This window comes from Tiliqua scincoides, chromosome 2 (assembly GCF_035046505.1).
Source record: "Tiliqua scincoides isolate rTilSci1 chromosome 2, rTilSci1.hap2, whole genome shotgun sequence".
Taxonomy (NCBI): Eukaryota; Metazoa; Chordata; class Lepidosauria; order Squamata; family Scincidae; genus Tiliqua; species Tiliqua scincoides.
In genome coordinates this window covers 74,455,960-74,473,873 of record NC_089822.1, presented here as the reverse complement: position 1 = coordinate 74,473,873, position 17,914 = coordinate 74,455,960, and the positions used below count along the sequence as shown (strand labels likewise).

At 44.2% G+C, this 17,914-nt stretch overlaps 1 pseudogene; it reads left to right on the top strand.

Moving 5' to 3' along the window:
• Nucleotides 1-2,804: 2,804 nt before the first annotated feature.
• On the top strand, nucleotides 2,805-2,921 carry LOC136643488 (5S ribosomal RNA; annotated as a pseudogene).
• The last annotated feature ends 14,993 nt before the right edge of the window (nucleotides 2,922-17,914 follow it).

Sequence of the window (17,914 nt, the reverse complement as noted above, 5' to 3'; positions counted from 1 at the left end):
TAAAGCCTCTGCTGACTGAACAGATGACCAGTTTGCTCAAGAAGGGAAGCAGTAAAGCAGACCAGAAGTAAAAGTCTGTGTCTCCAGTTGCAGTATTGTACAAGGCTGTGACAGACAGAGATTTGAGAAAATGGATCAATTTATACTAGAAATGTGGTCCATTACTACAAAATGCAGTTGGAGAGATTTGTCTTTGTGCAAAGCAAGGCAAGAAATCTAGCTCCAGTGTTCCAAGTATGTGGGCTGACAGAAGCCCTCTTGGTTTCAAGTACTTTGAAGATTGAGCTGCTTATATTCTGAATTTTTAGATTTTTTTCCTCTTTAGAAAATATACAACACAGTCCACCACCTGGAGCCAAGAACCAAAAGAACAGACCGTCTTCATTCTAGCACAAGCTAGGATGAATAGGTACCACCTAAGCTCACTATCGTTAAGGTAAGGTTTAAAAATAATAATAATAAGGCAGCCATTTACCTGTCATTTGCAGGGCTACATTTCCAGATCCTGTTAAACACAATAATTAGACTGCAAATCGGCATTGAACAACAAATGTAGGGAAATTGCAGAGCCAGACTTTTTTTAACTATGCCTTTTTTTTGCCGATTTTGTCTTCCTTACAATTGGTTTCCAGGATAATTGTGCCTCCCTTTGTTGAAAATGATGACTGTACTTACGTAGTGCCCTGTAGAAAGTGAGACTGCATGCCTCAGTGGATTCTATCATCATTTCACCCCCTAATGAGAGAGATTGTTTGCAGGCAGATGAAATTAAATTGTAAGCTCTATTGACTTCAACAACAGGTGCCATTTGTGAAGACCCAAAGGGAACTATTGAATTGTCAAAAAAGATTTAACTCTTCCCGACACAGAAGTATCTGATAATATTTCCTTGGTGTTTTGCCCAGCGCACAGCATTAGCTCACGTAAACATCCACACCGCATATAGTTTAGGCAATACCGTCACTGGGAGAACGGCTAGAAAGAATTGAATTAACTGGGAATGAACCTCTGTTCTTTTCTTGATTTTCAAGTTGTAACCATCAAGGTGGAACCAAATGCAATAAGGCAGGCAAGTTACTCATTCACTCTAACTCTAAAAAGTCTAAAAGAACCCTGAAACCTCACCGTTGCTTTGGATTGGGGGGGAGGTTAGGGAAGAAGTTTATGAGCTATAAAAATCCACATTGAGTTAGAATACATAAGAAAATTGTTCAAAATTGCAGTGCTGCTTATTTCCCCGTTGGCATAATCTCCGTGAGAAATTAAATGCGACATGAAGAAATTGAAAGCACATCGTACGCTCATCAATTGACTACCACTGGATGTTTGACTAAGAAGAAGCTCCAGTCAAAATAAATCCCCCAGTTGTTTCATGTTGATGTTAAAAAGCTGAAAGGATAGTACAGAACCCTTTGGCCTATAGGTCAAAGGTCAATACTTTGAACAGGAGTCGTCCCCCATCTAGTGATTCCACTAAAGAACTGCACCTCCCACTTTCATCTCTATAAGGCATTTCAGAAAGATACAATGATTGATGGTATTGAAAACCACTGAAAAATCCAGCAGAACTAAGTGGGATATACTCCCCCTGTCCAGTTCATGGCAAAAATCATCCACTAGATTTTTCCACTGGAAACCCAGACTGGAAACCAGATTGAAATCAATTCAGATAATAAGGTCCATCTAGGAATATCTGGAGTTGGGTCACTACTAAAGATTGTAGACTGACCAATAAATGTCTAACACAGTGGGGTCTGAGGAAAGCATCTTCCAAGAAGGCCAGGCTACTGCCATTTCCAAGCAGGCTGGAATAGCTCTCTCTACTCAGGAAGAATGTATTATCCTCCCTGTGCACTTGACCAGTCCCCCTCTTGTAGCTTTAATAAACCAGGAAGAGCAAGTGTCAAGAGTGCACATGGGTAACCTCACACTTTCAAGAATCCTGTCCACATCCTCTGGCAAAATAGACTGAGAAGAATCCCAAGCCATTGAACAAGCAGTTGCAGAGAGAATATACACTGGAAGTGGCATCCAAGGCATGGCGGATGTGAGCAACTTTACTTGCACAGATTATGGAGGCATCCTCCTCCATTTTCCAGTACCCAAGATGGGATAGCACCAGACAAAAAAAAAATCTGCACTAGATGATTCCTTGCAGGCACAATAGTGGAAGAGAAGTGAGTCTTCTTCACTGCAATCCCCATCACAAAGTAGTTCCTAAAATGGTCTCTGAGTTGATGGACAACTCTGCAGGGGAGCTACAGGAGAGATGCTCACTTTGAATAATTTTATTGTACTACATTTTTATTGCTCTTTTTTCTTAAATTTTCCGGTGAGATGCTTTAACACATACATACAGTGCATGCCTAAAAATATGGCATATGTGCCTAAAAACAAATAAGCAAATAAACACATTATCCTGATCTGTCTCCTAAATGGATGTCCATGAAGTGAGGCAAGGTGAGCCACTGGCTTCAGAACAGGGGCGCCAATCCTCTGGCTTGGAACCTTGCAATCCTCCCTCCCGCCAAGCCAGTGCTGTGCATTATCTAACATAGTGAGGAGTTCTGGCTAAGGGTGTTCTGGCACTGGGTTCTCCCATTTCTTTGACTGAAAGGTTTGCTAGCTGATGGGCTCCAGGTGGGGTTGAGGCCTGTAAGGGCCTGTGGTTGGTTCTTCTGACTGCTCCCTGCCTCCTAAGGGTTGGACTCTGAGTTCCAAGCAGGAGTCATGGCATACATTGGACCTTCAAACCTGCTACAATGAGCATGTGCTGCAATGTCGAGGGATTATGGGAACAGCATGGCAGCAACTGTTACCCTGCACATGCCCGATCTCGTCTGATCTCAGAAGCTAAGCAGGGTCAGGCCTGGTTAGTACTTGGATGGGAGACCGCTTGGGAATACCGGGTGCTGTAGGCTTATACCATAGTCTTTCGAGACTGAAGGTTGCCAACCATTTTCTATGGTTTCTCGCCACCAGTGCTTGTGACATGCATTTTGGGCCTAAATTCTAAAGCCCTACTACCACTGTTGAGGTCTAGAACTCTCCCCCGTATCACCCCTCACCAAAATACTTTGGTACAAGAAAAAGGCTCCAATCAAAGTGAATCTGTTCAGATTTGAATGGAGTCTGGGTCTGATGCTAAAGTAGATCTGAAGAGCAGATCCATGAAATCTGGAGTCATATATTTTTCAACTCTTCCCCATCATAGTGGGAGGTTTGCCTTTTATTTTAAAGAAGCAGATCCAAAATCCATGCCAGGGTCCCCTTCAGCAGCCATACAATTTTGTGCCTGTCAAATAACACCTGACAATCCCAACCATCTCCCACACTCCGTAACAGTGCAGGCACCAAATTCTTTACCTTTCAAAGGCTGTTTTTCAGAATATGCAGGGTGGCCACAAAGTCCCTACACAAACTTCAATGGCTTCAATCTCAAATCCACACAAACTCACACATCGGGACTTTGTGTCCGTCCTGTTCAAAAAACACACTCTTCCTTTCTTCTCCTAACCATAGGTACTTTAAAAAAATAAAAACTAAGTATTGCCGCTCACAGCTTTCTGGGTCACTTTCCTAGCCTTCCGCATGTTTTTCCATTTGTTCATTTCTGCCCTTGTCAGATAATGAGTCAATCAATGCAATCTAACGGGAGAATCCTCTCTATTTTGGATATAATTTGATATTTTCAGTGATGTGAAGAACAATTAAATACTCCAGCATTACATAACTTCAAACGTCTCCTTGGAGATGAAATATATGCAAATGATAATGTCTTATGGTCATGGTTAAAATTATTTAATTTTGACTTGAAAGTGAGAGATTTTGCAATAGCATGATATATTTGATCCAGTGAAATAATCACACCAGTTTTGTATCACTTCAGTGGCAACTTATCTCCCCTGCCAGAAGGGGAAAGATATTCTAGCTGTAATAAATGGATTTATGTCATTTCTCCCAAATCTGTTTCTTTCTCCTAAAATATACTAAACTGTAGAGAGACCTTGCTGTGAATAGTAGTTCTCTGCGTCAAATACACATGAGATTTCTAAGAGATGAAGGCTGCAACATTTCCTTGTGGAATATGGCTGGAGGTAATGCTTGGAATATGGTTCCCACTTCCAGTCTACAGGTCCTGTTACCTCAGCCTTTGTGTCTCTGACGTCCCTCCATGGATCCTCTCCTGGCTGGGCCTCAATAAGATTTGTGGTGTAGCTTACCTTGGTGGATGAAATGGGAAAGAGGGGGCCACAACAGGGCAACTCTCTTGGTGGAAAGAAGCCAAGTGTCACTGCACAAAGGCCATGGGTACAGAGGTGGTGGCTTGGGGGCTAGGCAGTGGGCCCTTAGCAGCTGTCCAATTATACCACCAGCAGTCACCAGCCCTCACTGGCATTCCTGGAGAGGGGGACAGAGTTTTTCAGGCACCTGAATGCTGGTGAAAAGGGCCCCCTCACCTTCAGAGCCACTCACGGCTGTGAAAGCAAAGTGGAGGCATCTCCTCTGCTTTGCTTTCACAGCCGTGACTAGCTCTGAAGGCGAGCAGGAGAGGCTGCTTTACACAGGCATTCTGGCACCTGAAAAAACTTAGTGTTTCCCCCTCCAGAAACACCAGTGCCAGCCCTCGCAATTATTGTACCACACCAAGCTGAGTAAGCTGCCTTGAGACTTCCACTTGCCTTGTAATATTACCCCTTCAGAATTTCTTTGTCCATGAGTAATAGCAGAGACCTGCCATGTTATGAGAAAACCGATCTTCTAAAGGAGACACTATTCTTAAGCCTAAAGATGGGCTCTGAAGCCTGGGCCATTTTCTGTGTGTGTGTCAAGGTACTGGGAAAGGGGATGAATTGCTTTAAGCCAAACATAAACAGTTGCCCAAGTATGACTCACTCCTGGAAAGTAGTAAATAGATTATTTTTTTGTCCTGGTAATCAACCAAAGCTTTCCCCAGTAACTGATCCTCAAATTCACTCCATTATTCAATGGCAGAAGGGTAGAAGGGGAAAGAATGGAGAAATTTATGACCTGCATTTGCACAAAATCATGATTTCCTAATGCAGGTTTAAATCGACAACCAGCGGGTTCTCTGCATAACAAGTGTTTTTGCCATTTCGCTGTAGCGGTGGCTGAGTATGTCTGAGTGCACACAGGAAAGCAGAGCCTGGAGATCCATGCAAACATCACTATTACAGGCATTGTCTCCTGCCTCCTGGGGACAGCCCAACCACCAAGTCAAGCTCGAGAATAGCAAGTGGGCCGCACGCTACCTGGTGAGATAATGCCTGTTTCTTTCGGGTAAGACATAAAATGTGTTAATAACATCTCTGACATTTAATGATGTTTCTTTCATTTTTAACACATCATTGCACAGATATTGAATCCATTCATTCTGGTAATGGACTCGAGTTCTGCAAAGTATGCTCCTCCCAAATAAATAAATAAATGCAAACAATAAGCTGGAGCGTTGCAAACTGCACTCTCAGCACTCCCCCCCCCCAAAAAAAAAGTACATGGGCTTCTATTTTATAAGCTTTGCTCTGTTGCATCCACTTCCATCTGTCTCTGCGACATACCAATTTTGCTCCCCTAGTTCTGTCATCTGGGGTTCTAATTTTCACGTGAAACTCCATATCATTATTTGTCAGACCTCTTATTCCAAAACAGATGCTAGACTGTTTACCAGAGTGCTGAATATGGCCTTTCAGGTAGAACATTTCTACTTAACCACATTCCTCTTAGAAAGCTTATAGAATGCACTCTCACATACATATTGTTATGGGGCAGGCACATTCACTCCAGCACGGCACCAATGTCACATCCTGTGTGACTCAAATGCCTGTTCTCTGTTGTGGAGCCCCATTCCATTCACTTTCTCCATCCATACCAGCAAGTCAAATGCTGGAGCAACATGTCTTTCCCACCTGAACGAACTCTTTGGCATGTTTTATTAAGAATATTGTTTAAAAGGACAGTAGTTTTTAAGGTCTATGACAGTGATTTTCAACCACTATGCCATTGGTGTGCCGCGAATGGTCTGCAGGTGTGCAGCAGGAATTTGGGAAAGGGTCAAATATTAGTAAGGCCATTGGGGGATGTGAGCCCCCCCCCCACCAGCAGCATGGTGTGCCTTGACAATTTTAGCATTTTCTCAGTGTGCCACAAGATGAAAAAGGCTGAAAACTGTGGGTCTAGGAGGTGTGTCTCTAAGTTCTTGCCTCACCATTTTGTGGCACAACATTAAAAAGGTTGCAGAGCAGCTTTTGAACTGACCCCCAAGAGAAAGCCAACAGGTGCTGGGAAGCATCTGGTTCAGGTCAAATTATCTTAAAGGGTGAGATGGAAGCTATTCCAAAAGGGATGGAAAAGATTTTGGAAATAAGCATAAGCTAGGACATGACAGCTGGTCAAAGAGACTAAATGATCACAGAATAAAAGGCAGTCACCAAGGACATTTGGAAAGGGATACAATGTCCAGGTGCAAATGCTAGAAGGTACAACTGAGGAGACTGAGGGCTTGGTTGCAAAGGAGAACACAAAGAACGGTCGTAATGAAAATCTGGTGGAATCACTCCAGAGTGTCCATAATTTAAAATCACAGAAATAGAAACTCAGTGGAAATGTAAACAATGAAATAAGGAATATATCACCAAGCCCAAGAGAATGCCAATTTAGCTATCAAGTGGAGTTAAGGAAGCTATAACATGCAGGAAGACTCCCTTCAGAAAAAAGGCCGCCGTCACCAAATGAGAAGAATGAAAAGGAACATGGACTCTGACAAAAGAAATGTATTCTGTCACACGAGGTGCAGTCACAAAGAAATGAACAAAAGTGAATTGGCTGTGTCAAGGGGAAAATGATGTTCCATGCCTGCACACTATAATGCAAGTTCTAGGCTGCAACCCTTTTTAAAGCAAGTTTTAGGTCATGTTGTGAGAATGGATGATGGCCGGATCCCAAAGGATCTCCTCTATGGAGAACTCGTGCAAGGAAAGCGCCCTACAGGTAGACCACAGCTGCGATTCAAGGACATCTGCAAGAGGGATCTGAAGGCCTTAGGAGTGGACCTCAACAGGTGGGAAACCCTGGCCTCTGAGCGGCCCACTTGGAGGCAGGCTGTGCAGTATGGCCTTTCCCAGCTTGAAGAGACACTTGGCCAACAGTCTGAGGCAAAGAGGCAAAGAAGGAAGGTCCATAGCCAGGGAGACAGACCAGGGACAGACTGCACTTGCTCCCGGTGTGGAAGGGATTGTCACTCCCGAATCGGCCTTTTCAGCCACACTAGATGCTGTTCCAGAACCACCATTCAGAGCACGATACCATAGTCTTTCGAGGCTGAAGGTTGCCAACAATGGTGTGCGCCGCTTAACAACCTTCCCCTTAATGACGCACCAAATATACAATGGTGGTCAAAGGACAACAAAGAGGCTCTTAATAAGGCAGTCAGGTCTCCCATAGCATGCAGCAGAGTGTCGGTTTACACAGCAAAGAGGTTCTTAATGCAAAAGAGGCAATCCGTCTCCAATAGACTGTGTACACAGCTAGTGACTGGCAGGGAGCGTCTGTTTACACAACAAAGGCACTAGATTGGGCTGATTGTTCGCTTAACAACCTAATTGCTTAACAACAGGGATAAGAGAATGTAAGTCATTAAGTGGCGCACATCTGTAATTCAGTATAACATCTTAGTTACATTTCACTATTTATAAACAGACAAGATCTGAATGAGACAGTGCAAACTTCAAAACATCAGTCATCACATACATTCACAAACTTGATAGTTGAACAGCTACCTAAAATAGTGTCTCTCAGCATCCAGATCTGTTATTTCCATATTCATACTCTCCATTCTTCCAATATGTTTCATTTATTTTTGCTTTATCACAGCGCATATGTAAGTTTTAAACAATTCAATAAGTGGCTAATTGATGGAACATTTGTTTCAATGTGTTTTAGCCTAAGTTTAGTTAGTCATGACCAAGTTGAATTGAATTAACAGGACTTGGTGAAGACTAACATTCTTACAGTTCAATCCAAACCAACTTTCCAGCACCACTGCAGCTATAGCACTGCATTCTGGGGAGGGGGCGTTCACAGAGGCCTCATCAAGGGAACATTTGTTCCCTTACTTCAGGGCTGTCTTGTGGCTGCATTGGTGCTTGACAGTTAGGATTGGGCTGTTAGATGTGACTAACTAAACTTAGAATGCAGTCCAATGTTGGGTATTAAAATCTTGGCAGCCATTACTACATGATCAATCAGCTGCCAATAGCACTTCTAAGAGGTCTAATGCAGTCATTTTCAATCACATTGGTGTGCTGTGAGTGGTCCACAGCTGTACCACAGGAATTTGGGGGAAGGTCATTTATTATAGGGCCAATGGGGGATATGAACCCCCCCCCCCGCTGGCAGTATGGTGTGCCTTGTCAGTTGTCAAAAACCTGGTGTGCCTTGACAATAGTACCTTGCCAGTATGCCATGGGATGAAAAAGGTTAAAAATCGCTGGTCTAATGGAAACCAAATGCCATCAATATCTATTATGTACCAAGTATTTGGCTCCAAAATATCTATATAATTGGGCATGTCCATTATGTATGCACCAGCTTCTATAAAGCAATATCACCAACAGTTAGAAAATATGTTCAAGTGAATTTGTTTAAGTCTCTATGGACTGAGGAGCCATCACGTGAAAACTTTAAAATAATGTTTCAATTAGATTTAGATTGAGAGATGGTTTCGCTCCTTTTCCCCATAACTCCAGATTAAGATCCATATTCCATTTTGAACAGTAATCATTCATCTTTAGTTTTTATTCTATTTTTTTTTATTAATACCTAGCAGATTTAGAACATACCTTTTTGCACCCATCATTATCTTTTCAATTTCTGTCTATGTCCGCAAAGCCTATCCCTTTAATTTGTGCTGGACCCAGCTGAAAGATTTAGAACAAAGGGAATCACTCAGAGCTTCTTTTCCTAACAAGATCTTCTTCGAAAAAAATTCTATCTTCTTCTGCTATCCATCTTACAGCCCAATCCAATCCCCTACTGGTGTGCAGGATTTACAGCCATCAGTGCGGCCGTCACCCAATCCTGCTCACCAGCAGGGGACATGACCAGCCAGGACAGGTAGGTAAAGAAACTTCTACTTACCTCTTCCACCACTGCCTGGGTCCCTATGGGCTTACTCAGAGCTGCACCAGCTATTTTGCTGGCATAGGTGAAGTGTGTGTGTCAGAGCCAAAACAAGAGCATTGGATCTGGTGGCCACTGCTGCCTCCCCCAATCCACCCCTCATGGCTCAGTCTGATCCCATGTGCCAATTCACCTCAACCTGCCTGTACTGGTAAAACATGCCTGGATCGGCAGCCAGTTTGTGGAATGCTACTGACAGTATGTGGCACCCCAGCCTTTGCTCCAGAGGCTGTACTTCACAGGCCATCAGAGAGTGGCTGAGATGGTAGGCCATGGGATACACAGTCAGACTTTGTAGTCCACCAGCATATCCCATGGACAGGGAACCTTAGGGCCCAATCCTACGGGCTGTTGCTACAGGCTGTTGCACCACCGGCTCTGGGTGTTGCAAATGTGCCACATGGAAAATGGGAGTAAAATTTGAATATAAATAAATACATTGGCTCTAAATTTGGCCCTAAATCCATCAGCCCTCTTTATCATTAGCCCAGACTTGAGACACCATCTAATCAAATAAAAGACACATGGTCTGAAGTGGTACATTTGAAGGTTGTTCACAGGAAACACAATTAAAGCGATTCATTTTTTAAAAAGTAAAACTGGTCAGAAAGCAAATTTCACTGTAAATGGTTTAAAGTTCCCTTATATACAATGACTACAAGAAAGCTTGAAAGGAATCCATGGAGTGCAGTGATATTTATTTCCTTTTGAAGCACTGAAGAAAACCCAAAAAGGGCACAGTCCTTTCAAGTATTAAAGAAACATTTTTTAAAATGTCCTCCATTTCCATCAGTACAAGATTTAGAACCAATAAACTAGCTGTGAAATATACGTCAGCAATTCTGGTTTGACCCTGCTCTCTAAGATGTTTGTGCCTCTTACTTTCCGCATGCTCTGACAATGAATAACTGGTGGAGGGAACTGTAGACTGTCCTATGGAATTTAAAAGCAGTATCATTTCAAATAATGGTGGAGGCGTCACTAATCTTACTTCTAAAAGCTTGAATAGAACTTGATAGTCCTGTAATTCCCAGGACAACTTCCTGCTAAGTTTCCAGGTATGCAAGAATAATGGCTAGACCAAACCACTTGGAGTGGGGCTATGGAAGCAAAACTGTTGTGAAGCTATGGAATTCCTTACTGCCTGTGCAGACCACATGCATACTTACTGAACATAGAGAACACCATGTAGGACCATATAATTATGAACATGTAGGACCACATAATCATCAGACCCATGGGATCACAGCCTGGGAGATGATTTCAAATCACATGACCACTGGGTAAAATAATAGAGTAGGGCTAGTACTCTCAGCTGGTAGGAGGCCAGAGTCTGTGTGTGTATGCACAAGTTAGTACATGCACAAGCATACACACATGCCATGTGGGGCCCTGAGAACCTGGTACGCACACTGCAGGGGAGATCTGTGTCTACACAGACAGGCGCACCTACATCACATTTCTCATCAGACCACATTGCTCATCAGAACTGGCAATCTCCATCTTTTGATAGGGATGTGTATATTCTTATGGAGTTATTTGGGTGTTGCCCGTGGCTGGATCATGGGCTAGAATTTTGCACTAAAGCGTTGATCAAAAAGTGAAGCTTATGTTGTTTTCCACAATCTCCCTCCAAGCTCCTGTTTTTCTTCTCCTTCTGTCTTCTGATCAGCTCTCCTTTCTTCTTCCTCCTTTCTTACAAGTCTCACTGTTATATAGTGGGTCCATGCGAATAAAGGAAGGTATAGAGATAACAGCTCAATATGTTTATTCCATCTTCAGAACAGGATCTGGCAGTGAATCTGACACAAGGCAAACCCCCCTGGCTTTTACACCCTTTAGCTCCGCCCAGACTCCCCATGATTGGTGCAGTTGAAACATTAACCAGAGGTCCAATTGGATGGTAGTATTTCGATCTATCACCTGATTGGCGAGCCATAAGTCTGGGCCAATCAGTTATGCAGGATTTCAATCCTACATAACTTGCATACATAACACTCACCACCTCCATTTGGTGAGCACCCCAAGTGGAATGTAGCCCCAGAGCCATCTTGTAAGTCAAAAAGTGGGGAATGGCACTGGAGTGGTTCATCCATGGGAAGCAGTGTTTATCTCTGAGGTTCTTGAAGCAGAGCAATGATATTTGCTACGGTGGCCTCAATAGAAAGTGAGGGGATGTAACAAATGAAAAACCAACAAGACTAGCTGTAACAGGAAAAGGAGTCCTGATTATTGTTTATTTAAATGTAGTATGCAATGGGAATAGTTTCTTCTTGTTTTGTACAAGCAACCCTCATTAACACTAAGCAGAGTAATATGTATTCATCAAGAGCAAGAACCTATCATTAAAACTCACCATGTAGCAACAGCTTTAAAAGGGAAAAATTTAATTAAAAGCTTGAAGGTATTTTGGATTAGCAACCTGAGTTAAAATGCAATCACTAAATGATCTGATACTGTAAGATCAATTATTGATAATACAAAGATGACAACATGAGGATGATAAAACCAGATTGAGGGCAAGTGCTGAGATGCCGCTCAGTCTCCCTCTGAGACAGATGTGAGCGTGGAGCAGAGAGTGGAGCATTCCACCCAAGAACATCCATCTAAGTAGAGCCCACAAAGACCCCCAATGCCACCACTTTCTCCCCTTTTGGCAGTGTTACTGGGGCATAACTGTCTCAGGGCCAATTCTATCCAATTTTCCAGGGGCAGTGCAGCTGTGCCAATGGGGCATGCACTGTATCCTGTGGTGGAGGGGCAGTCAAAGAGGCCTCCCCAAGCTATGGGAACATTTGTTCCCTTACCTTGGGGCTGGATTGCGGCTGGACCAGTGCTGGAAAGTTGGATAGGATTGGGCCCTTAATCACCTTCATGGCCACTAACATCATCTCTGTCATCATTTGTAACAGTGCTCATTAAGATGCAAGGGATACGGTTCCTGCACAACAGGAACATATGGAGCATATTTTGGATGGAAAAAAGGGTACACATAGAAATCAACATGGGCACATTTTAATTCTCACTGGATAGTTATCCCAGAGCTGTTAACCAATCTTCAAGGGAGCCAAGTTGAAACACACCATTGCACCTTTGTGCTTGATGTTAAGAAACCTTGGCTTGATGGTGTCCCTGGTCCATTTGATTGGATAGTTTATGAACACCTTCTGACTGATCAAGTGGGCTTGAATGACCAATCGTTTAGTGCAGGGCTTTCCAAACCCCAGCCTGAGGGCCGGATCTGGGCTTTGGGGAAAGCCCTCGGCTCTGTGAGTGCTTATCATTCTGCTTCCATGCGTCGTAACTGCCATGTAGATCTGGGTACAGGGACATCCTGGGCAGTTGTGTCTGCCTGGATGTCCTGTTGCACTGCCTTCTGGGATGCCGGGAAACAGACATGACTGCCCAGAGCATCCCTCTGCCCAGATCTAGATGGCAGTCTTGCAGCATGGAGGCGGAATGGTAAACTCTAATCCAAATGGGGACTGGTTTTGCAGTGTGCAGTAGTTATGAGTTTGGTAATTGTTGATCTAGTGCATATCAATCCAAACAGGTGGGTTGGCTAAAGCTATTGCCCTGGTTGGACCAAGGCAGGACCAAGATGAAGAAGACAGTAACTTTACAAAACAGCCTATCTGCTTGGCCATGTGGTCTTCCTGCAATGGCCAGACCTTAACATGTCTCCGGGAACCATCTTCCCTACCCTTACTGATGCTTTTCTTATGGGAAATAGATGGGGGAAAAGAAGGGTCAAGGGAGGCCTGATTCATCACAGATGAAAAAGACCATTGCCTTCCAAAGTCAAGGCCACAAGACTAGTGAGTGGGTAACACAGGAAATCACATTAGGCTTACATCACATCCTAACACCCTGTGACAGTTCCTCTACATTTTAATGTGCATGAAGACCATTTGGAGGCATAGCAGGAGAGTTCTGCCTCCATCCATAATCACTAGCCTCTGCCTTCAGAATGCCAGCTGTGATGATTGGTTTCATGAGGTGGATGATTGAGAGGCTGAGTAGGCATATGCAGAAAATGTTATACGTCAAACTGCACAAAGCTAGTAATATTTCAATTGTTAAAGAAAGCTGGAAGTTGAACATACTGTAGAACTTTTAGTCCCTGCACAATTTTCCCGAATTGAAGCAGTAGCCACAACTGAATGGATTGAAGGAAATGAACAATGTGCTGTGTTGTAGGTTGTCCCTTGCACGCAGAGCATGGCAGCAGCTCCAGCTCTCTAGGGAGAGATAAGAGCAAGAGAAATGTACGCTTGCATTTATTCAGATGAAAACTCTGGATTTTTTTTTCCCCAATTCAACACCATTCTAGTTGTGCTCTCCTTTATGGGCTGAGGCACACTGAAGCAACAGCAGAACCAGGGGACATCCACTAAAATCAAGTGTTGGGAGAATTAGAACAGATGCATTGACACTTTGATGGTCCATCCTCATTGGCAATCTTTCCAATGTGGCCCATACTTGCTCCATGTTTTTGAGTCTAGTACAACTGTTGTCCAGTGCGGCAGTCCCTGTTGTTTACATGACCTGGAAAAGGTATCTGACCAGCAAGTAGCCGGTCAGCCGGGGGTTCTTTTGATGTGGTACAGGATCCAGTGCATGATTCTGGTACTCCATCGGTCAGCTGTTTGGTGGATGACATGTCCTGTCCATCTGTGCTTTGCAGAAACCATGTACTTGAGCAGGTCACGGATCTTGAATTCTTGCCGGAGGTCTTGACTTCTGAGACCACATTGCCATTGCTTTCGGCTGTTCATCCCAAGGAGGCATCTTTCAAGTGTCTGGTGGGTGGTTCACATGGCAGTAACTATGGTCTTGTTAGCGGCCCATGTTTCTGTGGCATAGCAAAAAGCCAGAAGTACTATGGAGTTGAACAGGTGGGCTCTCAGCTGCAGATCCTGGATCTGGCTGGTGACTTCTCGGATTGATCCCATGGTGGCCCACGCAGCTTTCCTTCGTCTCCCGATCTCAATCTCAAGTAGATGTAGCTGTCAACTTTATTCAGGGTGGTACCACAGAGTTGCATGTTGCCATTGTCACACCATTGGTTGGTCATCATTCTTTACCCAGCATGTGATTAGTCTGTGGAACTCCTTGCCACAGAATGTGATGATGGCATCTGGCCTAGATGCCTTTAAAAGGGGATTGGACCAATTTCTGGAGGAAAAGTCCATCACAGGTTTCGAACTATGATGGTTATGTGCAACCTCCTGATTTTAGGCTACCTCAGAATGCCAGATGTAAGGGAGAGCACCAGGAAGCAGGTCTCTTGTTGTCTTGTGTGTTTCCTGAAGCATCTGGTCGGCCATTATGAAATACAGGAAGCTGCACTAGATGGGCCTTTGGCCTGATTCAGTGGGGCTCTTTTGTGTACTTACGTTCACACTCATTCACACTTATGTTCACACTCGATTTCCTCTTCCGGGTCACTTCTGCAGACCACAGACTGGGAGGAACGTGCATCAGGTGGAAAAGTCACATTCAAGGAACAATCACAAAGACCACAAAAGGCTTCTGTGACACCCTGAATGAAGCATGTTGCTCTTCTCAGCTCTTTATTTTGACAGAACCTTTTGTGAATTAGGGACCACTTTGTCAGAAATATTTGATAAAGAGGACTCAGGCCTCTGAACACTTATGCCACACAAAATGTGATAGTCTTTTATGTACGATAGGCCTCTTTGTTTTTATTTACTTATTTGCCACCTTTCAGCATGCCTGTCCTCAAGGCAACTCACAAATTAAAAGCAATAGAAAACAACATACAATAAAATCACATACTGGAAACAGAAACAGCAGGATGAAATGGTGCCATAGTAGAAACTCAATCCTTACTGATCACGCAAATACAATTCCCTGCAAAACAGCCAGACCAGACCCAACCATGACCCAGAGTCTTTCCAATTGATCTCAGTGGGGAGGCAGAATTATACATGACCAGGCAAACCTTTAGATTTGCAGGAGGTCTGGGCAGGAGGTCTGGTCTAGAGGGTAGAGCCTCCGTCTGTCTGAAGATAACATCCACAAGGTCGCCAGTTCGAGGCCACTGGCACCGTGCGACCTGGAAGCAGCTGACAAGCTGAAGCCGAGCTATTCCATCTGCTCTGAGTGTGGGAGGATGGAGGCCAGAATGTGAAGCCAGATTGGAATGAAACACCTGAATGTAGTGGTTCTTGAAAGAAAGAACCTTCTTTCAAATTGTAAAAATCCCTATTTAATAAGGGATTTAAATAAAGCCTGCCTATGTAAACCGCCTTGAATAAAGTCTTGAATAAAGACCAAGAAAGGCGGTATATAAATACCTGTTATTATTGTTGTTATTATTATTAGATACCTGGGACTCAAATCTTTTAGGGTTTTAAATATAGTTGAATTACACCTGGAAATTACACCTGGAAAGACAGAAGGTCAGATCAGAATTGGAGTCATATACTTACGCATAGGTGGTACTGGAGGGTAGGTCTACCTGGACATATTCCAGGACTCTCTGGCTAATCCTCCCTGTCCAATCATTGGCAGCCATGGGACATCCAGCCTAGCAATTGACTTAGCAAGTCATACATAAAGAAAATCTAGAATCACTTCCTGAGTCTAGGTTTTTTTCTGTGTCGGTTTCTTGGGCTGCAGTGAGTCCTGCAGCAGCCAGTGGGATTCTACCAGAGCCCATTGGGACCACTAGAGGCGAGGACCTCTGGAAGGAATTTCATCAGGAGGTACAGAGTTTCTTTTGGGCCCCTTCTCAAAGGCAGAGGGGATGAAACAGAGCGAGGGAGGGTGGTGACGAGGGTGGGCAGAACAGGGGTGAGAAGGGGGCAAAACAGGGCAGGGGGGGTAGGATGGCAACAGCTGGAAAAGCATTGGAGCCCAGATCTAATAAGCTTCCCAATGCAGAGCCCAGGTCTGCTTGCCCATGCCGTGTCAACAGCTAGATGCAGTAGTATGGAAAACCAACACACTCCTACGTCTCTCTAAAATCTTTTAAATATAGAAAATTGCTGCAGAAAATTAGCATAATTGTCTTTAGACTCACACTAGAATGGAAAGGTGCCCTGTGTGTACTAAAACGTCTTTCTGCAGCAGCTGTAGCCCTGCAGCTGTGTCCCTGAGCTCCTATAAACTCCTTCATGGCAAGCGAATCTACACACCAAAGAGCTACTGTAGCAGGCCAATTTCTTCCCAGTTTTGACAGTGTTAAGGAGCGCCACAGATGCATTCCTTGGCTCAGAACATATGGCTTGAGCCCTGCACCCAGCATCCCACGCAGGCAGGTGAGATCGGAAAATATAAGATCCCAGGAAATTTCTCGGTCCCCTTCTTTGGCTCCTGGGCTCCCTTTTTGACCCTGGGACTGGGCAGAAATTACCCCTTTACCCCCTCCATGGGCCCTGCTAGAGGCAACTCATACTAGCTTCTCAAGCAATGAAGGCTGATCCCAAGAAGTAGGACCTTGGCACCAGCCTTGTGCTCCTTATACAAGGCCTCCAGCGGAGATCTATCCACGGCATCATGCACCAATTGCTTCAGCTACAAGAGACTACTGGTCTGAAATTTTACAACAGATAAGTGTCGTCAGACCGGAAGATGTTCTGAAGTGGGAATGTGCTGATTTGAAAATTCTGTCCCCCTGGGAGTGGCAGGCAGTGCTATTTTGCGTAGGCAAAGGGCGTTCAAATGAAGCTGATGAATTAGTTATAAACACCAACGTAAAATCAACCTAAGAAACAAATGGAAAGTGTTTCCCAAAACAACTTGTCCATGTGCAAAATGGGAGATAACTGACTAGGCGGCGGCTGCAGAGATTAAAGAAGCGGGATTTAAACAGATGACAAACTGAATATGTCAACACCGCGATTCTGCAGCCCTGGGATGCATCAGCAGAAGCTAGATAAACAAGGAACGGAAAGTTATAGTACTGCTTTAGTCATCGCTGGCTAAGCTACCACTGGAGTGCTGCTGGGGCGCATTTTATCAGTACACATTTAGAAAGCAAAATAGGGGCATGAGCTGAAAGCAACAATGTCTGCCTTCTGCATGGGGCCAGCCCAACAATGGAAAGCAGTGAGCCAGCCATGGATTTCTCGCAGCACAAAAGAAGAAGGAGGTGAAGAGAGGTGTCCTGTCTTCACTCCCCCCCCTTCCCCCCCTTGCCTTTTGAAAGAACAGCAGGAATACAAAGAGGAAGTGGAGAGCTGTCAGAGAAGAAGGACTAAGTCAATGGAACACGGGGCATAGGTGATCTGGTGGTCTTAAGGGAAGCAGGGGGCAATCTGGGGGTGGTGGTGAAGGTTATGGGGTGGGGTTGAGAGAGAGTGCTGGGGGGCATGGGCTGGGCCAGCTTCTGTATGTTGAGGATGGTTGTGAACATTCTGCATTGCATTTGTGCATCACCCCTCCTTCTCACCATGCTGGGCACATGCACAAGGGGCAAAACAACTGTGACTTAACAATCCAAGATGAATTCTCCCTTTGGAGAACTGAGTGCTTCTTCCCCCACCTTGCATCAAACTGCATAATTCATCCAAACTTTTTTAAAAGGATCAGAGATCATCAAAAACACTCAGCTTCAATAGGCCACCCAAATCTAATTTCCACAAGCTCACCTATTCATTGACTGTCCAGCTTCAAATCTAGTGATTCTCGCTCTGAAGGCCCTGCATTCAATTCCTGCTTCCAACTTCTTGCTGGTTGAACACAG